The sequence below is a fragment of the Eulemur rufifrons genome, chromosome 1 (assembly GCF_041146395.1).
Source record: "Eulemur rufifrons isolate Redbay chromosome 1, OSU_ERuf_1, whole genome shotgun sequence".
In the NCBI taxonomy this organism is placed as follows: Eukaryota; Metazoa; Chordata; class Mammalia; order Primates; family Lemuridae; genus Eulemur; species Eulemur rufifrons.
Window position 1 is genome coordinate 163,528 of NC_090983.1, and position 27,472 is coordinate 190,999.

The 27,472-nt window shown below is 38.0% G+C and overlaps 1 long non-coding RNA gene and 1 other non-coding gene across 2 annotated transcripts in view; one reads left to right on the top strand and one right to left on the bottom strand.

Annotated features, from left to right (window-relative positions):
- Positions 1–1,419: 1,419 nt before the first annotated feature.
- Positions 1,420–27,472, top strand: part of LOC138396970 (uncharacterized) — a 38,361-nt gene continuing 12,308 nt past the window's right edge. Inside the window, exon 1 of the long non-coding RNA XR_011236173.1 lies at positions 1,420–1,506. This is a non-coding gene — a long non-coding RNA (uncharacterized lncRNA). The remainder of the gene's footprint in view (positions 1,507–27,472) is intronic.
- Positions 24,539–24,645, bottom strand: LOC138387829 (U6 spliceosomal RNA). Its single transcript, XR_011233989.1, has one exon. It is a non-coding gene; the product is annotated as a U6 spliceosomal RNA (small nuclear RNA).

Sequence of the window (27,472 nt, forward strand, 5' to 3'; positions counted from 1 at the left end):
GTCACATGAAAGTTTGAGAATCCCTGGAATAAGAGGTAAATGATAGAAATGAAGATAATGGGAGAGAGATAAGACTCTAAATCTAAATACTCAATAAAATAGTCTTTTTGAGTAATCATGGCTTAACTTTAATTTTTAAAACATATACAGAAATGAAGTATTGCTTTAAAGAAAGAGCTTATGTGTGTGTAGGTACCTGCTGTTATGTTTTTTTCTGTAGGAAATTCATAAAAAGTTACTTAGTTTGTATTGTGAAAATGCTATACGAGCTTTAATATCAAAATTAGTTACAAATGGAAAGAAATAGTCTATAACATAAAAATTATTTGGACTTTTCTTAGTATTTGTATAATCCATTACATACTTTAGGAGGGAAACTTAGGAAATTAGATATTTAACTCAATTCAACAAAGAATCTAATTAGATATTTAATCTTTCTTTTTTGTATATTTTCTATTTCAGAGTAGTATTCTGATTTTTAACTCAGGTTTCTTTTAAGGGAAATTTAGCATCTTGGAATATATTTTCACAATTAAGGTGCAGGGTAAGATCTTTTAAATGTGTTTGATCAGAAGCAATAGAAATACTCTTATGTGCAAACACTGAAGCAATTTATTCAGACTATTAAATCATTGTGAAGTTGCATTTGCACTGGGTATGTGGCAGATTTCACTTACAGTTGGAAACATCAGCAATTGTCCAGACTGCTCCATAAGTGGCTAAAAGTTTGTCTACCTTTATGTGAAATTAAAAAGAGAAATGATGAAGGTAATAGAATACTGTTGCATCAGAGTTTTGAAGGAGTCACATAGACTGTTATCTATATGTTCTTCAGAAATGAGAGTGATACATTTCCAGATCACATTATCTTATATGTTAGTTGGAAAATATGTGTTGCTGAAAACTTGTACACAAAGTTTTATTTTTTAAACTGAATAATAAGCATAGTAGGTAAGCTAGTTTTATTTTAAATAAATGCTTTTATAGTTCAAGTTACTTCATAATTAAATCTGTTTCATAAAATCACATTAAAATTGCATTTTTTGTACAAGTAGAATATATGCAATTTTAATGTCTTAACTTCATTTATTAATACATTGTTATTTATTGAAACTCTGCTATGTGCCATACACTTGCTAGGTGCTGAGGTGAACAAGATAAGAGAGTTCTTGCCATTGCAGTTTATAGTTCAGAGTAACCCAATTACTGAAGGAAGCACAATAAAGTGTAACAGAAGAGAGCAAGTCCAGGGTACTGTGGAACAGAAGCTGAATTAAGATACATTGTATTTGAGTTAAAATTACTTGTGAGGTGTTAGCACAGATGATTTAAAATTTATTCTAATTTGTAACTTTTTTACTGTATTAACCACCTGAGGGTTTTTAAAATCAACTTACTTTTTTTTTTGGCTACAGTGCCCTGGCATCAGCCTAGCTCACAGCAACCTCAAATTCCTGGCCTCAAGCAAACCTGCTGCTTTAGCCTCCTGAGTAGCTGGGACTACAGGTATGTGCCACCATGCCTGGCTAATTTTTTCTATATATTTTTAGTTGTCCAGCTAATTTCTTTCTATTTTTAGTAGAGCCAGGGTCTCGCTCTTGCTCAGGCTGGTCTCGAACTCCTGACCTCTAGCAATCTGCCCATCTCAGCCTCCCAGAGTGCTAGGATTAAGGCATGAGCCACCACTCCTGGCCTAAAAGCAACTTTCTTATGTTAATTTTTTACAGTACTCTGTTAAAAAGTAGACCTGTATTAAATACCAAACATATATTATGTTCTCCAGATATTATCTGGGCATTTAAGTGAAAGGTAGACCCATTTAAAAGTTTTCAGTGTTGGGTTTTTTTGTTTTTTCCTTGTTTGGTCAGCTTGTATGTTAAGTAAATTTAAAATATAATTTAAAGAATGTAGGATCTTCTTTCTTAGTTTAAGCATTTATCATATGGACATAAAAGCAAGATATACAAATATTTTTCAATGGATTTCTGTTGAGAGCTTGTCACATTAATTCTCATAAGTGGGATTAAAAATACTACTTAAAAAATTTAGTTAGATACTATGGTTTATAGTTAGAGAATCTGACTTACATACATTTTAATTTGACTATGCAGATTAGATCACTTTGCAAGTCCACTTTGCAAGCAGTTTCTAGCAAGCTAGGTTTTTATCACAAACAGTGCCTGTGGCACTACCATTTTTTTTTTAAGATGTCTATCATTGAGCATCTTCCATACTAGGCAGTGTACATTTTCCATTTAGTCTTCACAACAGCATCATGAGGGGAATGTTGTTATAACGATTTTATAATAAGGGAAGAGACACAGTTAAATTGCTGGTACCCGAGTTCACACAGACAATCAAATTGGTTTCAATCCATGGATATGACTACCAAACCTATGTTATGCTATTCTGTCTCCCTAAAACCCATCAACCTCTTGGGTCTTTGTACTGATATGCCTTCATGTTCCCAATGTACCTTTATAAGTCTCCAAAAGTATGTAATATTAACAGAATATAAAAACTATGCTCATTCTACCTACAAAAGCAGGAAGTGGAAAGGCAGGGATATTAGGAAACTCCTGGTAATCAAAACATTCCATATATAAAGTTCTGGTTAATTCCAATTTCACTGGTGATGATTGATAGCTGGCAATCTAAGAACAAATGTGGATAATTGGCTCATTTTCTTGCTGTCACTATGGTAGCTCACGTTATAAAGATAACTTGAGGCAGGAGCAGTGGAGGTGGGGAGACCTATGATCTTTCTTTTAATACTTATGTAATGGAGAAAAATGTTTGAAAACACTTGGAATTAACTCCAACATTAAAGCATTCTTGTCTTCAAAGGGGAAGTCATTGTCTTGAGGAATCTTTTAACATACCTTCTCCTGGATAAGTTCAGTTTACATTGAAATAGCTAATTTCTTGAAAGCTGCAGTAAATGCTAAGGCTTCAGAATTCCATTAGGTATGCACTGTCATCTAAAATAAAATACCATTTCATGAGAAGCATGTGGTGAAGAGAGCAACAGATCGAGTGAGTTATAGCATCCACAGATCCAGATCATCCTGACAGCCATCCACAGTAATGTTCCAGTGGGTTATTAAATATGATTTTCTCATATTTGATAGCTATGGAAAGATTTTAGAAAACAAATTTTTTAAGGAAGGCTAAGTATAGAGAAGCTCTCTCAACTTGAAAGCTATTATGAATTTTTTAGTTTTCTCTTTTAGTAGATTCTTGATTTACCTGCTTATTGTTTTTCTATCTCAAAAGTGCATCTGAAAAATGCTGTTTGAGAGAGCAAGTCCTTAATTTTCAATTGAATTTTGACATGAGGCCCTTCCCCAATTAATACAAAATATGCTTATTTTAACTGCCTCGTCAAAAAATAAGAATAATTTATTTGGGATTTCCATTGATGTCAAATTTAATAGGTTTTGGGAGGAGGTGTATTTACCATTAGAGATGTTATCTTTTTAAATTATAGACAATATAAAGTCTAAAGTAATTTTTTTCTACTGTACTTATAATTTATCATTTCTCTTATATGTTTGGAAATATCAAGTTTAATATCATTTAATATCAACATACCTGAAACGTTTCTTTTGAAATACCTACTTATTTACCACTCTTCACATATATGTTCTACACAATCTTAAGAAGCCTCTTACTTGTGATTAATATCCACGTTGGTTTGTTTCAGGCAAGAAACTGCCATTTGAATCATTTGAAAGTTTTTATTGTTTTTAAGGACTATTCAAATAAAACTAGTTTTAGTCCCAGTTACTTTCAAGTGACTTAAAAGCCAAACGACGAGCAGTCTAATATAAAGTTGGACTTTCTCTTGGTTCACCTGCATTTTTAGACAAATGCTGATGAAAAATGTACTCTTGTAAGCCTTAGTTACAGCAGTATTTGTACCATATTGTTTTAAATGAATTATTTGGGATTCTAGGTGATGATGCTACACAAGTCACATTAGGAAGAAACAATATTTAGCATGCTGGTTCTCAATCATGAGTGAGCATCTAAATTGCTTTTTAAATTTTTAAAAAAACATTAAACCAGAATCTCTGGGGATGGATCTAAGCTCTAAGTTTTAAAAGTTACACTTTTTTAAATGTTTCACATTTCAAATTTTTTATTTTTCTAAGTGGTATTCATGCTTTCTTTTTAAATATTTCTTTTTGGAATAGATTATAGAAAATGGTGTACCCTGGGACCTTTCGCTCTAAATCTCAGAAATTCTCTTTCAAGAATCAGATCAATTAAGTTTCCTGGGGAAAAACAGATGATAATCAAAACAATCTGGGGGAAAAAAAACACAACCTGAAAAATAAATGCATCCTGGAAGAAAGCCTTAAGTCTTTTCAGGTTCCTCAGAAATGCTACCGTGTTGCTAGGTAAGATGGATATCAAAGGTACCATTGGCTGATGTTCCCCGATGGGCTCAGATATACCTATAATCACAGGTAAATATGTACCATATCTTGAGGTAGGTAATATTCAGGAGATAGGCTGAAGCCAGTTTGAATGTCTGGGCGTTCCAGTAACTGGACTGAAAAGCAGCAGCATGGTGTTCCTGCCCCTTCTGCCCTCAGAGCTCCAGATTTCTCTTAATCCTGTAGGAAAATCAGAAAAGCTTGGAAGCCTTTCCCTAGGGCAGTCGGACCGAGCGTGTTGGGGTCACATCTGCAGTCCGTGGTGAGACAACCTGAGAAAGTTTTCCGGGCTCTGCCCTGCTCTCTGGCTAGCCTCCTCTTTTCCCTGGCCTCTATCTGGGTTTCAGATAATTCTTCCTGTTCCTTCAGATTGGGGGTGGCATTTCCGCCTACAGGTTGTTCAGTGGGGATGGCCATCCAGAGGAGGAGATTCAAAGTCTTTCAGTTGAGTTCTAGAAGATTCTGACTTCTTTTGCCCTGGGAAGAAGTCCTTGAGCTGCAAGACCCATCCACAGCAATAGATTCAAAGCCTTTGGGCTGAGTATGAGGAGAGTATGACTTAATTCCTTTGTTCTGGGAAGAAGTCCTTGAGCTGTAAGACTTACTGTGGCTTCAGCCACTACTGGACAATATCTGTGTTCACTCCTTGCTAACTGTATTTCTCACACAAGCATTTTGAGGCTTCATAGTGATCCTAGGACCTAGGCAGTTGTGCTAATTTCCACAGGTTTCTTTAATTCCTCTGTAATATAGTTTCATAATTCTCGACCAGTTTCACAAAAGTCAAGGTGCATGGCAGATTGGTTTTAAAGGAACAGGGACATCTAGGAAGTGACAGGAAAGCCTCCCTGGGCCTGGTACTGTTGACAGGGTGTTCAGCAGAGTCTGGTCCATGTTCTTTATTTGCTTCTCCCACTGTGACATGGCCCTTCCCCAGGTGGCTGGATTCCCAGTAGTGTCAGTGTTCTGTCTTCTCAGTTTACCTCGGGGGAGAACACACAAAGTTCTGTGTTTTTAAAGTGTGTTCAGTCAAATTTTCTAAATACACATAATTTTCTCAGTTTCAGATTATCCGATACAGTCAAGAATTATATTCTTAATTGCTGCTGTTAGAATTGCATTTTAAAGAGAATATTTTTATAAAATTTGATCTTGAACAGAGTAGAAAATGTTAGGTGGTTATACTATTGTGAGTCAGTATTCTTAAGTAGGTACCATTTCATACAATTATCCTAAATATTGTAAATAATAAGCAAGGAAAGAATCTGAAGTATCAATCACAGAAAATAATTGCCTTTGAAAAATATGAATTATCTGAAAAAAGACTAAACTGAAAATTGGCCACTTCAGTCTCTGGTCTCTGTCTCCACAGCTCAGTCCTCAGGCTCCTTTTGGAGTCTCCGTCCCTGCACTGTGGCCTGAGAACTGCTTCAAGGCAGTGAACTGGTGATATCTTAAACATAGAGTTTACATTTGGAAGAGCAACACACTAGTAAAGTATAACTAAATATATTCAGTTACCTTACATTTTAAATATCTGTACTCTACATTCTGGGTATGTTTTGGTGTATATGGGGATGGATTTTATACTTTCTCAAGCCTTGCACTTTAAGTAGACATTGTATCACTTAGGAGAATGGCACTTTATTGTGAGAAAGGACAAAGGCTGAAACAGTCTAATGAAGTGCATTGTGTTCACTCTTCTTTCTCTTCCTTTTTTATGGAACCCTGCTCCTTAGATGATGCAATGGTCACTAGTTACCTTGCCCATCCTATCTTCAAAGATAATGAAGGAGAAAGTTTGAGAAATGTCATTGTGAGTGAAGGAAATAGTTTGCCAGAATTCACCCAAAGTTAGCCTGAAAGCGTTACATGCCTGGCCCAGCACCATCCTGGCAGGTTTGAGTGATTAGCCCTGCCTCAGGCTGTGGCCTGGGTCTTGGCAATTTCAGGAAAATAATTTAGATTTAAATACATGTCACATGTTAATAAACTATTGTAGCACAAAGGCTTATATAATTCTCTCTACTTTTGTAAGCTTGAAAAATGTCCATAACAGATACTTTTAAATGTTAATAGTAACAGTAATGAGGGAAACTTTCCTAGAGGGTGGGGGAAAGTCTCAAAGGAAGAGGAGACACACGGAAAAATCAGGAATCATTGAAAATTCTTTGTTAATTGATAATTTTACATAGAAGCTACAAAAATAATCCTCTGCTGACTCCCCACTTGAACAAAGTGACATGTAAATTGGCTCCAGTGACTTTTTTCCATAAATATGATTCTGTGGTTTCTAGTCTATTTACAAGGTTTTGCAACTGTTACTAGTATCTGCTTTTAGAACATTTTCACTGTCCCCAAAAGAAACCCCAGATGCAATATCAGTCGTCTCCCATTCTCTTCTCATCCCAGCCCCTGGCATTCACTATTTTACTTTCTGTCTCTGGATTATCTATTCTGGACATTTCATATGTGTGAAATCATATGATATATGGCCATTTGTGTCTGGCTTCTTTTACTTAGAATGTTTTCCAGGTTCATCCATGTTGTAGCATGTGTCACTACTTCATTCCTTTTTATGGCTGAATAATGTTTCATTGTGTCAATAATATTCCATTGGGTGTAACACATTTTGTTTATCCATTGATCAGTTGATGGACATTTGAGTTTTTCCCACTTTTTGGCTATTATGAATAATAATGCTGTGAATATACATGTACCTGTTTCTGTGTGGACATATATATTTTCAGTTCTTTTGGGCATATATGTAGAAGTGGAATTGCTGTGGTCATGTGGCAACTCTGTTTTCTTTTTGAGGAACTGCTGAATTGCTTTTGAAAGCAGCTGTACTATTTTACATTCCTACCAGCAAAGAATGAAAATACCAGTTTCTCTGCATCTTTGTCAGCACTTGTTATTGTCCGTGAAGTGGCATCTCAGTGTGATTTTCATTTGCATTTCTCTAATGACTAGTGATGTTGAGCATCCTAGTGCTTATTGGCCGTTTGTTTATCTTCTTTGAATAAATGTCTGTTCACATCCTTTGTCCATGTTTTAGTTGGGTTGTCTTTATATGGAATTGTAAAAACCTTTTATGTGTTTTGAGTAGAAGTCTTTTATCAGATGTAGGATTTGCAGGTCTTTTTGGCCATTCTGTGACTGTCACTTTCTTGATGGTGTCCTTTGAAGCATAAAAGTTTTTAATTTTGATGTTGTCCACTTTATCCATTTATATTTTTTCTTTGGTTGCCTTTTGACATGATATGATCCCTTTTTTCCAGTTTGCATTCCACTGTGTAGATGCCCTGCACTATATTCCACCAGTTCCTTGCGGATTTACTATTACAAAGACTGCTATAAGACATGAATGTGTAGGTACATCATTTTTGATTTTGCCAGTGGGATTGCTGGGTCAAAGAGAAAATGCAGATGTAATTTTGGTGGTTATTGCCACATTCCCCTCCATAAAGACTGAGACATTTTCTGTTCCCACCACTGCTGTATGAGAATCCCTGTTTCTGTACAGTTGTACGACAGAGTACATTGCCAGGCTTCTATAGTTTTGCGAGTCTGATAGGTATTAAATAGAAATGCTATATTAGATGTAGTTTAGAAATTGGTCTTCTCTAAGAGAAATTGTCTTTCCATAACTTGACCTTTTGTGTTGTGTTTTCTGTTTGTCCATATCTTTTGCTCAGTTTTCCCATTGAGTTTTTGGGGATTTTTCTGAAATTTTAGAGGTTTCTTTTCTTTTTTTCTTTTTTTTTTTTTTTAACATATCGAGGATATTAACCCTTAATTCATAGTTTAATTTGTAAAAATTTCTTTTACTTTTACCTATCCCATTTGTCATTTATATTTTTACCTTGTTTATGGTGTACTTTGGACATGTAAAATGTTTTAATTTTGCTTGTTTGCTTTAGGTTTTGTGGGGTCTTTTTGTGTTTTTGTGTGTATGTGGTGGTAGTCCCATTTTTCAGCCTTTCATTTGCTTTGCTTCTGGATTTTGAGTCATAGGAAAGGCTCAGGCAGGAGGATCTCTTGAGGTCAGGAGTTTCAGACCAGCTTGAGCAACATAGCAAGACCCTGTCTCTATAAAAAGTAGAAAAATTAACTGAGTGGGGTGGCATGTGCCTGTAGTCTAAGCTACTTGAGAGGCTAAGGCAGGAGGATGGCTTGAGCCCAGGAGTTTGAGGTTGCAGTGAGCTATGATGATGTCACTGCACTCTAGCTCAGGCAAGAGTGCAAGACCCTGTCTCCAAAAACAAACAAACAAACAAACAAACAAAAAAAAAAAACTGGAGTCTGTCTTCCCAAACCCTACCACTGCTTTATCAATTAAATTTATTAAATCCTTTGTTGTCATTTAAATGATGGTCACTGTATCTTCACCAGGAGTAGATTCTATTTCAAGAAACCACTTTCTTTGCTCATTCATAAGAAGCAACTTCTCATGTGTTAAAGTTTTATCCTGTGATTGTAGCAATTGAGTCACATCTTCATCTTCCACTTCTTTTTTTTTTTTTGTTCAATGTAGAAGGCATTCACCCATGATTTTCTAGCTTCCACAGTTGCTACTGAGAAATCTGATACCAGTTTGTTTTATGACCTCTCCTGTCACCCACCCTGGGGAGCCTTTCATCTCCTCTTCTTACCACCAGTGTTTGGCTTTCCAGGTGGATGTGCTTTGTGCTTCCTTCCATTCATATGCTGGGCATTTCATGGTCTTTGTCCATTTGCAGATGCCAATTTTCATTGGTAGGTACTTTTCTTGAATAATTTTTCCCCTCTGTTTTCATTCTGTAACTCTTGTTATTCAGATATTGTATCACAAAATTGTTTTCTCTTATCTCCTATTTGTGCATTTCTTGTCTTTTGTTTCTACTTTGTGCAAGATTGCCTCAACTTTATTTTCTAACCCTTTAATTAAATTTGTTTATCATATTTTAAAGTTTTTTGAATATTTCTATTTAGAGTATCCTATTTATGGTTTATAGGTGCGATTCCATTTCTTACTCTTCTATGATATCAATTATATGTATTTTCTGTTTGCTCCATGTGACCTCTTTCTCTCTTTTGTGGAGAAGCTGGTCTCAAATGTCTGGTGATTCCTGGCTGTCTGTTTGTATTTATGAGTGAGACATTGGGAAGCTAATTGGACATTCTTTGTGTGGGTTTTACTGTTGGGATGTCAGGTGGTCAGATGGCTTTTTCTTTAGGTTCCTTCAGATATCAGTGTCTGAAGGTTCTTTCTCTGGGATCATTTAATTTCTCCAGAAAGGTACAGTTTGGTCTCTTGTCTGAGCCTGAGATCACTCATCTGGAATTTGGTGGTAGAAAGGGACTTTACCTGTTCATGATTCATTAGGTAGCTTTTCCCTTAAAAGCCCTCCCATGCCCATCCCACCCACTCCAGCTTAAAATCCCCACCTTGCTCGCCTATGGAAATGGTATTGAGCCCAAGCTGCCCATAGTCTGTTTTCAATCCTGCGTGGCCTGATCTGAGTACAGCTCTCCACCTCTTTCATGTGATTCTCCTTATTCACCACACTCCCGCCACTGTCCTTTCTCAGTTATGTCTTTGCATGTGTTTTCCCCTTGGTGTGCCTAGCTGTTTTACTTCATTTATGATCTCCTTAACTTTCTATGATAGGCAGGATTGGTTAGGTTGTGCTGTGAAACAAGCAACCCCAAACCTCAGTGGTTCAAAACAACGGTTCTTGCTCATGCTACCCATCCATCATGGGTTAGTGGGAGCTCTGCCTCGAATGGTCCTCCTTCTGGTAGCAGGCTGACAGCAGCCACCATCGGGGTGTTGCCATTGCCTGTGGTATATAGAGAAAGCGTAGCAAATCAGAGTAAGATTCTTGAATCTTCAAATGCCAGGTGTCATAAATCACATTTTTAGGGCTATGGGGAAGTGTGACAACCCAAATAGGTGGCCAGGCAAAGATCTCAGTCAGTGGAGGGTTACGAAGCCAAAGTTCAAGGACAAACCACAGAAGCATCTGTGCCCTGTGCTATCTGAAGAGGGATTTGGAAACTCAGTATTTAAAGAGTGAGGGCATATAGAAAGAGAAAAGGGGAGAGGGTGGGCCGTGATGCAAATGGTTACATTCTTGTGAGATTTTAGTTAGTGCCAGGAAATCTGCATTTTACACAAGATTAGGTAAATGTTTGAAGAGAAAAAGGAGTAAAGCAAGAATCGGTTATGCAGATGTCCCTGGGTAGCTGGAAGAAAGAATGGTCTTGTCTCTGTTCTGCACTTGGGAAGATAAACTTGTAATCCACATTATTAGTGTGGAATCAAAGTGGCCTTTAGTTTTAGGAGCTAGACTTAGCCTGCAGACCCGGAAGTTACAATTTGCATGTCCTCATTGATGGGAGGCCAGCAAACAGTGTCCTTATGAATGATCTGTGGGAACTGTCTGTGTGGATGCCTGAAGACTTTTACCTTTCTGTGGCAATCTGGCCATAGTGTTAGTAACAGCTGTTCATTTGCAAGAGGGTGTTGCATGACTCAGCATCTGGGCTTGACCTTCCCTTTGGCATAGGGAGTTGGAGGGTCCTGAGATTTTTATTTTCCTTTACAAGTGCAATACGGCTGGTGCTTAGGACAACTAGAAGTATTTAGTGAACAACACTGATGACCACCATAGCAACCTTGACCACCCAATCTAAAGTGGCCCTCCCCATTGCCTGCTGTTTTTTTTCCTTTTCTTTTCTTTTTTTCCACAGGACTTGTCACTATCTGAAATTGTCTTTTTTTTTTCACATTTATTGTCTGTTCCCCCAATACCCTCAAATATTAACAGTAAGCCATATAAGTATAGGAACCTTTCTGAATCATTCACGACTATATCCTGAGTACCTAGAGCAGTGCTCAGCAAATAAGGTGCTCAAAAACATTGGATGAATGATTCTAGGTTAATTTTTGAAATAAGTAAAATTTTACAACACTTCCCACTAAAGGGAATATGCACTTTTAATAGAACTGGGCACTTTTCCTATTTTCTTTAATGTCCATTAAACAAAATTAGGTGTGCTTTTGATATGAATTGCTATAGACAACTGAGAGTAATAGAGTTAATTTTTAAGTATTCAAAAACATTTTAGGAAAAGTCATTAGAAATGACCATCATTAGTCAATACAAACCAGAAAGTTATCACAAAAATATAATGTATTATGCTTATAATTCCATAAACTTCCAATTGCGGTATTGATTTAGATCACTGTTAAAAAACTTCATTGGCCCAACAACGTGGAGTGCAAAATTATGCAAAATTAGTAGTGTTGTCTACCAGCAAATATTTTCAACTCTTACTATATTTTTATGAGAATACTTGTTTATCTTTGCTGAATAGGGAGACATTTATGTTATATTTAATCATAATTTTACATGACAAGATGTAAAAAAAAAACTTTTTAACCTTCTTCTAGTTCTTTCTGTCCCTGCAGAAATGAATAATCACTAATAATTATTACTCCCTTTTGCTTGCAAATGACATTCTTCCTTATGAAAGAGTTTTTCCTTTCTGTGAATAAAGAACTTTTTACATTTTGAAATGTTAGCTTTATATATTTATAGGCTACCTTCTATTAGAAGTGTAAAATATTAGGGTTTTTAATGGAGGAAATTTGTCATTTAATATTTGTTAGGTTTGGACACATAACCCACCTTGGATAAAACCAAAATCATTTATAGCAAGTACAGAAACTAACAGCCTAGGTTTCATAATGTAGTTCTAAAATTTTTAGATTAAGGTGATATTCTCATTTTTTTATGTAGTAAATTGTTGATAAGCTATTACAACTCAAATCTCTTCCATAATTTATGATTTTTTGCAGACTTCCATTTTTATGGAGAAATGTGTAGACAGCAAAACTGTGCTTTAGGTTATTTTTGTATGTGATAGTGTCTTTGATGTGTTCAGAATGCAAAAATTTGGCTCACACCTGTAATCTTTGCACTCTGGGAGGCTGAGGTGGGAGAATTGTTTAAGGCCAGGAGTTCAAGACCATCCTGAGAAAGAGCAAGACCCTGTCTCTACAAAAAATAGAAAAAGTAGCCAGGTGTAGTAGCACACGCTTGTAGTCCCAGCAAGTCGGGAGGCTGAGGCAGGAGAATCGCTGGAGCCCAGTAGTCTGAGGTTGCAGTGGGCTGTGATGACACCACTGTACACTGGCCCAGGCCACAGAGTGAGACTCTATTTCAAAAAAAAAAAAAAGAGAGAGAAAGAAAGCAAAAATTTGAATTATGCAATCAGCACCCAAAATTTCTGTTTATATAGATTTATTTACTTCCCCAGGATACAGTGTTGTACAGTGTTTGAGAATTATTAAATTCAGACTTTTCCATGTTAAGCTGTGGATCCCATGCTGAACAGTGTATGGTCTCTGTCCCACAGAATGTAAAGAAAGTGTCAAAACAAACTAACTCTTACGGGAACTGTGCTATGCTCTGGCAGGTCCAGTGCAGGTTATGTAGATACATAGGACATTTTTATGCATCAAATACTTGAGGCTAACAGAGAAGCCCTTTATAGTTCCCCACTTTTTATGATTAAGCAGGAGAAAATTGAATACTTTCTTTTCACTATTCTTTTATATTGATTTCAATAATTTTATGGCATATTGCTGAATTTCTATTTAGGAGAAGATAATTATTTTCCTTAGGATTCTTTAGATTTATAAATATTAATAAATCTTTTCAAATGTGGCCAAAGTTGTTAATTTACATGTGATATACTTTTTTTGATCTTATGAGAAAGTATGTTTTCTCTGGCTTGAATTTGATCTTCTGGCTTTAAAAAAAGTTTATGGGCCGGGCGCGGTGGCTCATGCCTGTAATCCTAGCACTCTGGGAGGCCAAGGTGGGCAGATCGTTTGAGCTCAGGAGTTCGAGACCAGCCTGAGCAAGAGCGAGACCCCATCTCTACTAAAAATAGAAAGAAATTATATGGACAGCTAAAAAATATATATATATAGAAAAAATTAGCCGGGCATGGTGGTGCATGCCTGTAGTCCCAGCTACTCGGGAGGCTGAGACAGTAGAATCGCTTGAGCTCAGGAGTTTGAGGTTGCTGTGTGCTAGGCTGACGCCACGGCACTCACTCTAGCCTGGGCAACAGAGTGAGACTCTGTCTCAAAAAAAAAAAAAAAAAGTTTATGTATGTCTTTTCTCTCTTACATAGTCAACCTCATCCTCTCTAGTGAATCTTTTTATAGGATCTCAAACATTTTGAAGTCTTTCGTATTTGAAACAAACAGTTCAAACCTGACTTTGTTGAAACATGATTAACTGAATGTGCATTCTTTCCTGAAACCCTATTGAAATGAGCGTTGTTGTGTGTGTGTGTGTGTGTGTGCGCACGCACACACACACACATGTATATATATCCATATATATAGACAAAAAGAATGAGATAGACTAGAGTGTAGAAAAGATGACATTTTGGAAACTGGAAAGAAAGTGGTGGAAGTGTCTTTTGATTTAGCAGGAAAGGTAAGTGCCTGAGAGGGAAGGTCAAGGAACATGCCAGTTTGAGCCTCAAAACCATGGAAATCTCAAGAATTAGAGGCACGAGGTCCCTCTGGGGGTGGGGAAGTGAAGGGGGCTGAGAATAGGGTGATCGCTCCCAGTCTGTGGTAGTTACATGCACAGAGCCCTTCCCCAGCACCTGCAGCCAGCTCACTACCCTTTTCTATACTGCAAATGCCTTGAGGTGTATTTTCTGAAAAGGGCAAATGAGAACAGTTCTCATTTAGACTGTCTTGAAAGTGGGTGATGCCCTGCTAGAAACAGGGGTACTAGGAGACAGTCTAGACTTCTACTTCTGGCCAAGGCAGAGCAACTACTAATGGACTTACATTCCCACCATCCATGATGAAACTGGGTAAAATACACAAGGCTATTGCTTTCCAGCACTGGGCAATAGGCGACTGCAGTCCCGAGAGGAAGTAAATAGAGGAGATGAGCCCACAGTTGCCCTGCTCCGTGTCTGGGGAAATGTCTGGACTGATCTTGGGGAGCTGGAGATGTGATAAGAGTTCAGAGCAGTTGTGAGTGTCAGCACGTTGTCCTGGTAATTAAAACAGTGAATGCTGGTTTAACTAGAAAGTGGGGTATGACTTTATCGAGAAGATAAGAGGAAGGATAGCGTATGTGCATTTGTGTTGGGGTGGGTGTGTGTGGAAGAGATTAATTGACTTGAGGTAGGACGTCAGTAGGTAAGGGTGGGGCTTATAAATACAGAGGTAAGTACCAAAAAACAAAACTAAAATAGAGGGCAGGGGTTGCCGTAGGGTAGCAGCAATAGGGGTATGGGGTTTGGGATTGTTTGATTTTTGAAAAATCATATGTACGTATTTTAATTAAAATGAGGATAAAATTTGCATAACTGTAGACCTTCCTGTGCCTTCTCATCTCTTTCCAGGTCCTTTCCCATCTGCCTCCTCCCTTTGTTCAGTCTGTCTTCTGGGAAGGGCTCTCTTTCTGTTTCAGTTTCTCCACCTGTCACTCCTTAACCCACCCTGATCTGGTTTGGAACAATATTATTTCAACAAAATAACATTACTCTTGCTAAAGTCACCAGTGACCAACAGTTTGCTAAATCTAGTGGACTTTTCAGTTCCTTTTGCTTTTTGACTTTTCAGTGATACTCTGCACTTTTTGAAATCCTATCTTCACTGGATTTCTGTAGGATAGCTCTCCTGGATTTGCTCTTAGTTCTTGGGGCCTAGGTCTCTTTCTGCCATATTCTGTCCTGGGGAAGTCAAATCTGCATTTATGGTTTTGGTTACTATTACGTGTCTCACAGATCTTCAGCATGTGCTCTCCTGAAGTCCTCAGCTGTATCTCCACATAGCTGCTTGGCATCTTCCCTTGGATTTCTAAAAGGCATCTGAACTTAGTCTGCCCCAAACCAAACTGAGCACACACATGCACACACCACTGCCTTCTGCAAACTTAGTCTTCTTCCCACAGTCCTTACTTCAGTACCCTGTGTAAGCCAGAAAGGAAGCTTTGTCCTTGAGACTTGCCTCTCCCTCATTCCCCATCCAAAATTAAGTCCTGGTGATGTTTTCTCTTCATTTTGCACCCTGTAGCTGGAAGCAACTTAAAAAAAAAACTATCATTTTCCAAAACTGCAGTTAGTCTTCCATTCCTTGTCCTGCTTTTTCTCAACAACTCTCCTCTTCTTCCTTCTCCTCTCCCCTTCTTCCTCTTCCTCCTCCTCTTCTTCTTCCTCCTCCTCAATTCAAAATTTACTACAAAGCTACAGGAATCAAAACGGTGTGGCACTAGAATAAGGATAGACATATAGACTGAAGAATTAGAATTTATTGTTCAGAAAAAACCCATAGATCTATATGGCCAGTAGATTTTTGACAAGGACACTGAATCCATTCAATTGGGAAAGAATAGTCTCATCAACAGATGGTGCTGGGATAACTTGATTTCCACATTGTAGAGAATGAAGTTGGACCTCCTACCTCACATCATATATAGAAGTTAATTCAAAATGGATCAATGACCTAAATATAAAATCCAGAACCCTAAAACTTTTAGAGGAAAACAGAAGTTAATCTTCAGACTTTTGATTTTGCAATGGATTCATAGGTATGACACCAAAAGCATGAGCAACAAGAGAAAAAATAGATGTTATAATTTATCAAAATTTAAAACTGCTATGCATCAAAGAACATTATCAAGGAAGTATAAGGACAACCTACACAGTGGGATAAAATGTTTACAAAGCTTATGTCTGACATGGGACTAATATCCAGAATCTATGAAGAACACTTACAACTCAACAACAACCAAACAGGCAACCCAATTCGAAAATGGGCAAAGCACTTAAATAGACATTTCTCTAGAGAAGATAACAGATATCCAATAAGTACATGAAGAGATACTCAACACCATTAGTCGTTAAGAAAATTCTGATCAAAACCACCATGTGATACTGCTTTACACCTACTAAGATGGCTGTTTTAGTTTTTTGAGGAAAAAAAAGAAAAAATGGGAAATGGCAAGTGTTGGTAATATGGAGAAATTAGAACACTTGTACAGTGCTGGTAGGATTGTGAAATGGTACAGCTGCTGTAGAAAAGTGTTTGCTGATTCCTTAAAAGGTTAATCATAGAATTACTATGTGAGCTAGCAACTCCACTTCTGGGTATATACCCAAAGGAATTAAAAGCAGACTTCAGCAGATGCCTGTGTGCCAGTGTGTCCTGCAGCGCTATTCACAGTACCCGAAAGGTAGAAGCCACCCACGTGTCCAACAGGGGAATGGGTAAGCAGAGTATGATATCCCATACAGTGGAATATTATCCATCCATGAGAATAAATGAAGTTCTGACACAGGCTGCAACATGGATGAACATTAAATCATTATTCTAAGTGAAATAAGCCAGACACAAAAGGACAAAGAGTGTATGTTTCCACTCATGAAGTATCTAGAATAGGCGTATGCATAGAAACAGGAAGTAGCTTTGAGGATACCAGGGGCTGGGAAGAGGGGAGAATGAGAAATTATTGTTTAATGGTTATAGAATTTCTGTTTGGGGTGACAAAAAGGTTTTGGAAAATAGTGATGGTTGCAAAACACTGAGAATGCACAGTAATTAATGCCACCAAACTGTATACTCAAAAAGGGTTAAGGTGGCAAATTTTATGATAACATATTTACCACAATTTAAAAAAATTGAAATCGAATCCCCGTCCCCGTCAGCCTCTGCGGTGGGCGCAGGCGGCCCGCTTAGCTGTCCCCGCAGCGCCGCCTGGGGGCCGCCACTGGCACAGCGGGTTCCGGTGTTCCGTAAGTGCCATGACCGGGGCTTAAGAAAACGTACAAGTTGTGATTCAACAAAGCTCACAATCCCTCCGCGTTAGGGATTTCTTTTTTTTCCTTTTTGAGACAGAGTCTCGCTCTGTCCCTCGGGCTAGAGTAGTGTCGTTCTGTTCTCACAGCTCGCTGCAGCCTCAGACTCCCGGGCTCCAGCGAGCCCCTGGCCTCCTGCCTCGGCCTCCGTAAGTGGCTGGGGCTGCAGGTGCCGCCGCGCCCGGCCGGCCTCGCTGACTCCAGGTAGGGACGGGGCCTTGCCCGGCTCGGGGGTCTCGAACTGCTGGCCGCGGGGGACCTCCTGCCTCCGCCTAGAGCTCCAGGGTTCCAGGCGCGAGCCGCCACGCACGGCCAGGGTTTCTAAATTTAGGACTGTGACGTACGCTTTTCCTCAAAGTTTGTGTATGAATCAACATTTTTCTGATAAGAAAGCCAAAGTCTCGGCCGGCGCGGTGGCTCCTGTGATCCAGCACTCTGGGAGGCCGAGGCGGGCAGATTGTTTGAGCTCAGCAGTTTGAGACCGGCCTGAGCGGGAGTGAGACCCTATCTCTACTAAAAAATAGAAGGAAGCTTGGCCAGGCAACTAAAAATATTAAAAAAAAATCAGCAGGGCAGGGTGGCGCATGTCTGTAGTCCCAGGTACTCGGGAGGCTGAGGCAGGAGGATCGCTTGAGCCCAGGAGTTTGAGGCTGCTGTGAGTGAGGCTGATGCCACGGCACTCTAGCCCGGGCAAAAAACAAACCAAGGAAAAAAGCCAAAGTCTTAAAAGTGCTCGTGACCCCCAGAGAAATAACTGTGTTTCAATATGTAGAGAATCTATTGCAAATAGTGGGCCAGCCTTTTCTTTTGAACAACTCTCTCGATGGACTTTGCAGAGGAGAAACTTGTACTTGGCCAAAGTTTCCCTTCTCCGCAAATTACCTCAGGGCAATTTTCTAGGAGTGACTGTGGGTATCTTTATGGCCTTCTCTCCCACCCTGACAACTGAACCTAAACATTTCTGAAGGAAGGATGCTCTTTGCCAGCAGGGAGCCTGGGACCATCTTTCAAAAGAATGCCTTTGTGGTTTTCCCTTTGGGGGCTGGAAAACTGATAGTGATCGCTAGACAAAGGCCTTGGAATTGAAGTGCCTGGGGACAGAACACAAGAGAAGGAAGGGGATTTGGTTAAGTGTTGCTGTACACTATGTTTTATCCCTTTTTGAAAAGAAAAGAGTAGAATTTCTTTAAATTCTGGCTGTGAAACTGTGCTACTTATCCAGGCACATCTTAAAACAAGGCCAGGGAGGACCAGGCCTTGTAAGAGTTATTTTTGTGTTGCTAAAAATTTAGAAATGTGAGCTTCTGTGTCAGTCTTAGTTTGAATCCCAACTCTGCCACTTACTAATTGTGGGACTTCGGGTCGGTCACTTGGCCTTTCTGTACCTCAGTTTTCTTATCTGTAAAATAGGAATAGTAGTATCTATATCATAGGGTTGTTGGGAAGATTATGTGTGTTAATATGTGAAAAGTATCTTGAACAGTGAATGCTATATAGTATCACTCAATAAATGTTAACTCTTATTATTCAAAGAAATTTTAGAATGGAGATTTGGGGATGAAAATGGGACTTTGAGCAGTATAAGTTTTAATTATTAATAGTTTACTGTACTCTACTTAATTTGAATACAAAGAGCCCTGGAAACGTGAAAGAATGAGGTATCACAGTCTCTATGTGCTAGAACTTTATAATCTCTTATGGAAAATATTTAACAATTTGAGAGCAAGGCCTAGTTGGCAGTATTACACATTAAAAGCACAAATGCTAAGATTTCCCAAATAAGGTGTGGTAACCAGAAAAGACTCACTGGTAGACAGAACTCAGCCTGAAACTTGGATAAGGTTTTTGATATGAGAGAAAGGCATCCGAGGAAGGAAAGGCATCCTCTGTATGGAACACAGAGTGAGAGGAGGGTGTGACCATTAACAGCTAAAGATGCATATGCTCCTGTTTGAGGCAAATAAAAACAAAGGTACAGTACTCCATCGGCTGTACTGGGGTTTTAAACTCAGGATTTTCATAGTATTATGTTTATTTATGAAATTTGTATAAGAATATCCATGTCTTTTGCCTGCATCTGGTGGTAATCATTGACTCAGAATGGGGTGGGCCAGGTAAGGCTCAGCAGAGTGACGTTCTTGCTTCACTTTCTCCAGCTCACTTTTTTGTAGCAATTTTTTGATAACAATCTCTTTGTAGAATTGCTGTTTCCTAAATGGAATGGCAGTGGTAACAACTTACTGTTGTGGTTTTTAAAAAATATTTATTTATTTTTTACTTTGAGTTTTTGTTTTATAACCATTGTGTTTTTCCAGAGTTAGTTTCATCCTCTAGAACTCAGAGAACTAGGTAAAATTACATGGATAAATTGAGGTGAACTTTTGTCCTAAGTGGAGCTTGAATTCAGTTAACATTTCTGATTTGGTTAAAATCACAACATTTTTCTTTTAGGCCAACGTAAGTAAGTACATTTCCTACAATTGTTTTTTGTAATAGAAGGAAAAGCGCCTATATTTTCTTTTTTCCTACTCACTTCTTAACCCATTCCAGCCTTGCTTCTGTACTCATCACTGCTCTGAAGCAGCTTTTCCATGGATGTAGTAGTTCTCACTTATCCTCAGGGGATATGTTCCAAGACCCCCAGTGGAGGCCTGAAACTTCAGATAGTACCAACCCCTATATTATGTTTTTCCTATACGTACATACCGATGATAAAGTTTAATTTATAAATTAAGTACAGTAAAAAGATTAATAACAATAACTAATAATAAAATAGAACAATTATAACAATATACTGTGCACAATTTCACGGATGAAAGATTTCTTCTTACCGTAGATCTTAGCAACCTCAGCCTACTTTTTTTTTCTTTCCTTATTAAGTTGAGAACTTTCACTTTTTCACTTAAAGGAAGCACTTTGTGGCTTTGGCATAGCTGAGTTGCCAGTATCACCACTCTTGAGCTTGGGGGCCATTATTAAGTAAAATAAGATTTACTTGAACATAAGCATTGTGACACTGTGACAGTCGATCTGATAACTGACGTGGCTACTAAGTCACTAATGGGCAGGTAGCATATGCAGTGCAGAGGTGTGGACAGGATGATTTCATTCTGCTACTTAGAATGGGAAAAGATGCATAGTAGATAACCTCCAGAGCATAGATAAGAGTAAAATGTAAAAATAATTAAGAAGTGATGAGTTTTGAGTATTTGTGATCTGTTTTTAATATAATTTAAAGTTTACACAATTTAATGTTTAATAATGGCTATTTAAAACCTGTCTCAAAATTTCTGAAAATGAAACTGTTGGCTCTCATGAGGCAGTGTCATCTGGCTCCAGCTTACATCACAGCATCCCATACTTCCTATCCAGCTCAGTAGTCACTTTCACAGGGAGCCTTTCTAAAACCTTCAGTGTACATCAATATCCTTATTATATGTTCTCAAGATACTATGTACCTCTTTTTTATCACAGGGTAATTTTTTATTTGACTGATTGATTAATTGATTAAGTGCCATGAGGGTAGGGACAGAGATTGTTTTACTTTTTCCTCTATCTCTTCCATTATGTAGCCCAGTGCTGGAAATAGCAGATGCAATATTTGTTGAATGACTGAGTAAATGATGAAAACAGGGGGCATGTATATATTTATGGATTCCAGAATATCTGTTCCTTTGAAAAAGGTGTCTTTTTCCCTATTATAAACAAACTATGTACAATGGAGTCTCCTCATATACAAATTTGGCTTATGCAAATTCAGCTATATGAGCTTAGCCCCACAAAAATAAGAGAGGGAGAAAGCAACAGTCTAAATGGTGCATTATACTGCCTAACATTCCACTCAATGAACCGTAGGGTGAGCATGAGATGAAATGTGTAAACCTGCTTTTTCTTCACTGATCCCAGTTTCTGGGTGTCTCTGATATTATCATCTCACTAGATTAAGTGTGATTCTAAGAAGAGATACAATGTAGATTTTTCTTATGTTACCCAGTTGCTTTTCTGTTGCTCTATCTGGTACTCAACTGAAGAAACAGCAATAATTCCAATGGTAGACAGAAAATGGGTTGTATTGCAAAATTACCCTGAACATTTCTTCAATCACTATTGGACTTTCTGAGAGACAGCCCAATTTAAGGGATGTTCAGGGTAATATTACATACATGACTTTTGTTTTATGTGTTAGCTTGGCGCTGAATCTCCATGGAATATGAAACTACATTATTTTAATTTAAAAATTTGAAAATATAGAAAATTGGAAGAAAGTGTACATACTTAAAGCCATAAAAAAAAAACCTATCTGTAAACTTAAACATACAGTGATAGAATATTTCCTTTTAGTTTCTTTTCTAAGTATTGTGTTTTGGGGTGTTAGTTTGTATATTGTGGTACATATGTAATTTTGTATTCTTATTTCTCCTATTATAACTGAGAAAGAAAAAAAAAAAAACCAACCTTTTTTATCTGAGAAATTCCAGCACTTTTAAACTATCAGGCCAGGAGAGGCATTTAAAATATAACAGCAGTCACTCTCACTCCCCCTTTAGCAAAATAATTACCTCTTCAAGCCACTTGCTATGAGCTTCTAGACTAACCTGACGCGAAGTAGCCATAAAAATGCCATACACCCTATAGTTCAACAGTCTATAGCCAATCGCTAACCACTGTTGTATCTGTAAACCAATGAGAATTCCTGCTGAACAACTTTTGTAATTGTCCCCTCTCCTGATTTTTCCTTTTTTCTTTAAAATCTTGAACTTTTCCTTGCTCCCTGGATGGCTCCTCAAGGCAACTTGAAAGTGTTTCCCAGGCTACTGTCCTCAACCTTGGCCCAAATAAACTCTCTATATTAATTTTTCATCAGCTTCTTACTTTTAGGTTGATATAACACAGAAATTTTTATATTATAATAAATTGAGTGTAAATATATATGTTGAATTTCCCAAAAATGTATTATAGGTGCATTGTCCTCACATCATGTTCTAAAGATGACAGTTTAGTAACTATTACTCTATATAAGAGTTAAACAAGGTTTATGGGAGGCCACTGTTTTGGACTAGCCGCCTGCACTAGGCCCCAGTAGACCAGGCCAAACCAGAATGGGTTTGCTTGTGCTAAGTGCCACAATTAAATAGAACTCTGAAACAGACCAGTTTCCCAAAAAGCAGGTGAATACCAGTCAACCAACCTGAGTCGCATAGTAAGGAAGTCCCCTCTTTTTTAACCCTATAAGGAAAGTAACTTTGAAATGGCCAATCCATTTTTTGTGTTGTTTCTGCTTTCTGCAGCATTTTTTCTGCCTATAAAGCCAGACTTCTCTGCTCAGTTCATTGGAACACTCATTCTATTTTCACAGAGTGAGGTGTTGCCCAATTCTAGAAGCACAAATAAAAGCTAATTGGATCTTTAAATTTGTTGTAATTTTGTCTTTTGACATAAGTTAAACACCCTAATAACAAACAAAGGAATGAACAGATAATGCAGACAAGAGAAAACCGAGCCTGAATGGCTATAGACATATAAAAAGGTGCCCAACATCATTAGTAATTAGAAAAATTCAAATGAAAACCACAATTCCATATTGTTGTTGTTGGTTTTTTTTGGGGGGGGGGAGATAGAGTCTCGCTCTGTTGCCTGGGCTAGAGTGCCATGGCATCAGCCTAGCTCACAGCAACCTCAAACTCCTGGGCTCAAGCGATCCTCCTGACTCAGCCTCCCGAGTACTTCTATATATTTTTTTGGTTGTCCCTATAATTTCTTTCCATTTTTAGTGGAGATGGGGTCTTGCTCTTGCTCAGGCTGGTCTTGAACTCCTGAGCTCAAATGATACGCCCATCTCGGCTTCCCAGAGTGCTAGGATTACAGGCTTGAGCCACCATGCTCGGCCATAATTCCATATTCTTTGGATTGGTAAAACCTTAAACATGTTGTGACATCAAGTGTGGTGTGGATTTGAGAAAGACAACTGGCTTGCTGTGGGAGAGCATATCATTAAAATTCCTTTGCAGAGCAATTTGGCACAATTTGGTAAAGCTGAAGATGCACAATTATTTGACCCAGCAATTTTACTCCAGGATGTACATCCTAGGGCAGTGGATCTGAAAGTGTGGTCTTCAGGCCAGCAGCATCAACATCACTTAAAAACCTCCTTTAGAAAATGAATCAGAACCTCTGGGGGTGGGATTCAACAATCTATGTTTCAACAAAACCCTCAGGGGATTCTGATGCATTCCAAAGTTTGAGAACCACCGGCCAAGATAAATGCTTGCAAAACAGTGTAAGGCGTAGATTTGGTGTTCATTTTAGCATTGTTTGTAATAGGGTAGATGGGATAACAATTTAAATGCTCATCAATATGATACAGAATAAAAAATAATATATTTAAACCATGGAACACTACACAGCAGTTAAAACGAATGAATTAAAATTATGTATATCAAGCTAACTAAATCTAAAACACTTGAGTGAGAAAAATAAGCTTGGAAGGATGTATATGGTATTATACAATTTCTGTAAAGTCAAATATCATGCCAAACAAGATTATATTTTGTTAAGAAATATATACTTGTGAAGCAAAAGTATAAATACTTAAAAGGGAATGACAGATACTATTAAGATAAATTAAGACAGATAAATTAAGAATATTGTCCTGGGAACACGGTAGGGAGAAGAGAGTCTGTTGTGTTTAGAAATGTTTTATTTTAGGCTGGGTAGGTGTTCATTATATTACATAATGTATTTCCTAGGCTTTACTGTTTTTTTGTAAGGCAAGCATGGAAATGAGGTTTATTGAGGAGAGAAAGATGGGATTATAGGGCAAGAGCAAGATACAGGTTTACAGAGTGTGATGCATACGCCACAGATGACGACCAGACCCATTGTCACAGGAGGAAAAGAGAGCTAGGCTTTTTTTTGCTTGACTTGTTTTATGATGAAATAAAATAAAAACCTTATATGAGTTAACTCCAGAAGAACTCTCTGATACATAATCCTCTTGGGATCGTTGTACTTTATTCTTGATCCTAATGTAAAAATATATGAAGAAAAGACCTCTTAGAACTTTTCTGGCCCCCCATGGCTCTTTAACAGTAAAATTTAGTATGTAATTAAAAGATAGAATCCAAGATTCATAGGTCTTAATATATTTAGTAACTCTTATTTATTTATCTTTATAAATTCTTACTTTGTGCATGACTTCTTTTTTTTTTTTTTTTTTATTTTTGTGTGTGTGCGTCATCCTTGCGCAGGGGCCATGCTAATCTTCTCTGTATCGTTCCAATTTTAGTATATGTGCTGCCAAAGCGAGCACATGACTTATTTCTTATTAGTTTCATGCTCTTATTTTATACTGATCTTGAATTAAATTGCTGAAGGGGATGTTACAATAGGGTTATTAAAAATATTTCAAAGCTATTAAAGTGGAAATAATTAAACTCTTCAAAACAGTTTCAAGAATAGTACAAAGATATCCTGTATTCCCTCAGCCTGATTTCCCAGTTGTTAGAAATTTACCACATCTGCCTTATCATTCTCTCTTTCTCTCTGTGTAGATACAAGTCATTTTTTTCTGAACCATTTGGCAGTAAGTCGCAGACATGTCACAGGACCCCTCAATACTTCAATGTCTGTTTCCTAAAAAATAGACACTTTTCTACATGAATCACATTATGTGCATCAAAATCAGGAAATTAATACCATAGCACATTCTAATCCACAAACCTCATTCAAATTTTACTGGTTTTCTCCAATAAAGTTTTTTACAGATCCAGGATCCAATGTAGGATCACACGTTGCATTTCACTGTCATGTCTCATTAGTTTCCTTCTATCTGGAACTGTTCCGAGTCTCTCCTTCCTTTCATGACCTTGATATTTTGGAGAGGACAGGCCAATTACTTTGCAGAATGTCCATCAGTTTGTGTTTGTCTGATGTTTCCTCATGACTGGATTTAGGACATGCGTTTTGAAAGGCAGCTGTGCTCACCACTGTACCACCAATGTACTCAGGACAGGCGTTTTTGGCAGGAATACCACAGAGGTGATACTGTGTTCTTCTCGATGCATCCATCAGAAGGCACATGATGTTGATTTGTCCCATTGCTGATGAAATTTACTTTTATCATTTGGTAAGATGATGTCTGCCAGATTTTGCAATGGAAAGTTAATGAATAAATATTGTCTGGAGATATTTTGAGACTATGTAAAAATCCTGTTCCTGATCACACTTTCACCCATTTATATTAGTATCCAGTTTTGCTCCTTGACCAAAGCAATTATTATAAGGGTTGCCAAATGGTAACCATCCCTTCCATCATCCTTCTACATTTATTAGTTGACCTTCTATTGTAAGGGAAAGCTTTCCTGCCTCTGTATCCACCCCCCATTTGTTTATCTATTAATTGATATCAGTATGGGCTCCTCGGTTCCTATTTTATTCAATGGTTTATAAACGATTGCTCTCATTATATCATTTCTTTGATGTTCAAATTGTCCCAGATTTAGCCAGTGGGAGCCCCTTGGTTGGCTCCAGTGTCATTTTGATATATCTCCATGATCTTTTGGGAATTTCCATACTTTATGGTACATGATGTTCTAGGCTTATTAAATACTTTCCCTGCCTGAGCCCTGAAGTTAGCCATTTCTCTGGTTCCTTTTGAGGAGAATAGTATTTAGAAACCAAAGTCTGGATGTCTGGCATGCTCATTGCTGCTGGTATACTCATCTTTGTTTATGTGTGTATGTATGTATGTGTGTGCATGTATACATACATACATACATACACAGTTGTCCCTTGTTCCTTAGTGGGGGATTGGGTCCAGGACCTCCTACAGGTACCAAAATCCATGGATGTTCAAGTCCCTGATATAAAATGGAGTAGTATTTGCATATAACCTATGCACATCCTCTTATATACTTTAAATCATATCTAGATTACTTATAAGACCTATAATCCCTAATGTAATGTAAACGCTATGCAAATAGTTGTTACATGGTTTAGGGAATAATGACAAGAGAAGAAAGTCTGTACATGTCCAGTACAGATACAATTTTTTTCTCAAATATTTTTGATCTACAATTGGTTGAATCCATGGATGCAGAGCCCACAGATAGAGGCCTGAGTGTATATGTATCTATGTCTATATACAGATAGATGCTTTTCTATCATCTATCAATCAGAAACCAGGAGTTTTTACTGATAGTTCCAATTACAATCCAATCTTAGATGTTTCTAATTCTAGTCTTTCCCCCTTTTATATTTGTAACTGCCTTCCCTGAGAGTGAGGGTAGGCACTCAATGTATTGACATATTTGCTTAGTCGTTTTTTTTCTGTCTTTTTTTTTTTTTGAGTCAGAGTATTGCTCTGTTGCCCAGGCTAGAGTGCCATGGTGTCAGCCTAGCTCACAGGAACCTCAAACTCCTGGGCTCAATCCATCCTCCTGTCTCAGCCTCCCGGGGAGCTGGGACTACAGGCATGCGCCACCATGCCCGGCTAATTTTTCTATATATATTTTTAGCTGTCCATATAATTTCTTTCTATTTTTAGTAGAGGCGGGGTCTCGCTCTTGCTCAGCCTGGTCTCGAAATGCTGAGCTCAAACAATCCATCCGCCTCGGCCTCCCAGAGTGCTAGGATTACAGGTGTGAGCCACTGCACCGGGCCTGCTTAGTCCTTTTACATGTAACCAATCACCTGAGCATATGGCCGTCTCCTCCTCTTTGGCACTGCCAACTCAACTGTGCTGGCTGAGACTTCTTCTTCAGTCCAGCTATTGTTTTTTTTTGTTTTCCAATCTAGGTTTGACTTAATTGCACATAGTGACAAATATGGCAATGAAACATTATTCTCTCAATTTAACTTGCAGGCAGCTGGAAACAGAACTAACTTTTTGGAGAGACTACAGGAATTCTCTTACTTCATTTAATTTTTTAGAAGACCCTTTTAAATTTGGTATTACTTGAGTTTACCCCAAAACAGTTAAAGATATTGTCCAAGATAACTGGTTAGGCAAGACAATCCACTAGATGGACAAACTGCACTTCAGTGTTAGCTTTTTGGCTACTTTCTTTCTGATTGCATGAATGACAACTCCTTCCAATGATGCAATAGGCCAGATGGGGAGGGCCTGTTTCATAGCC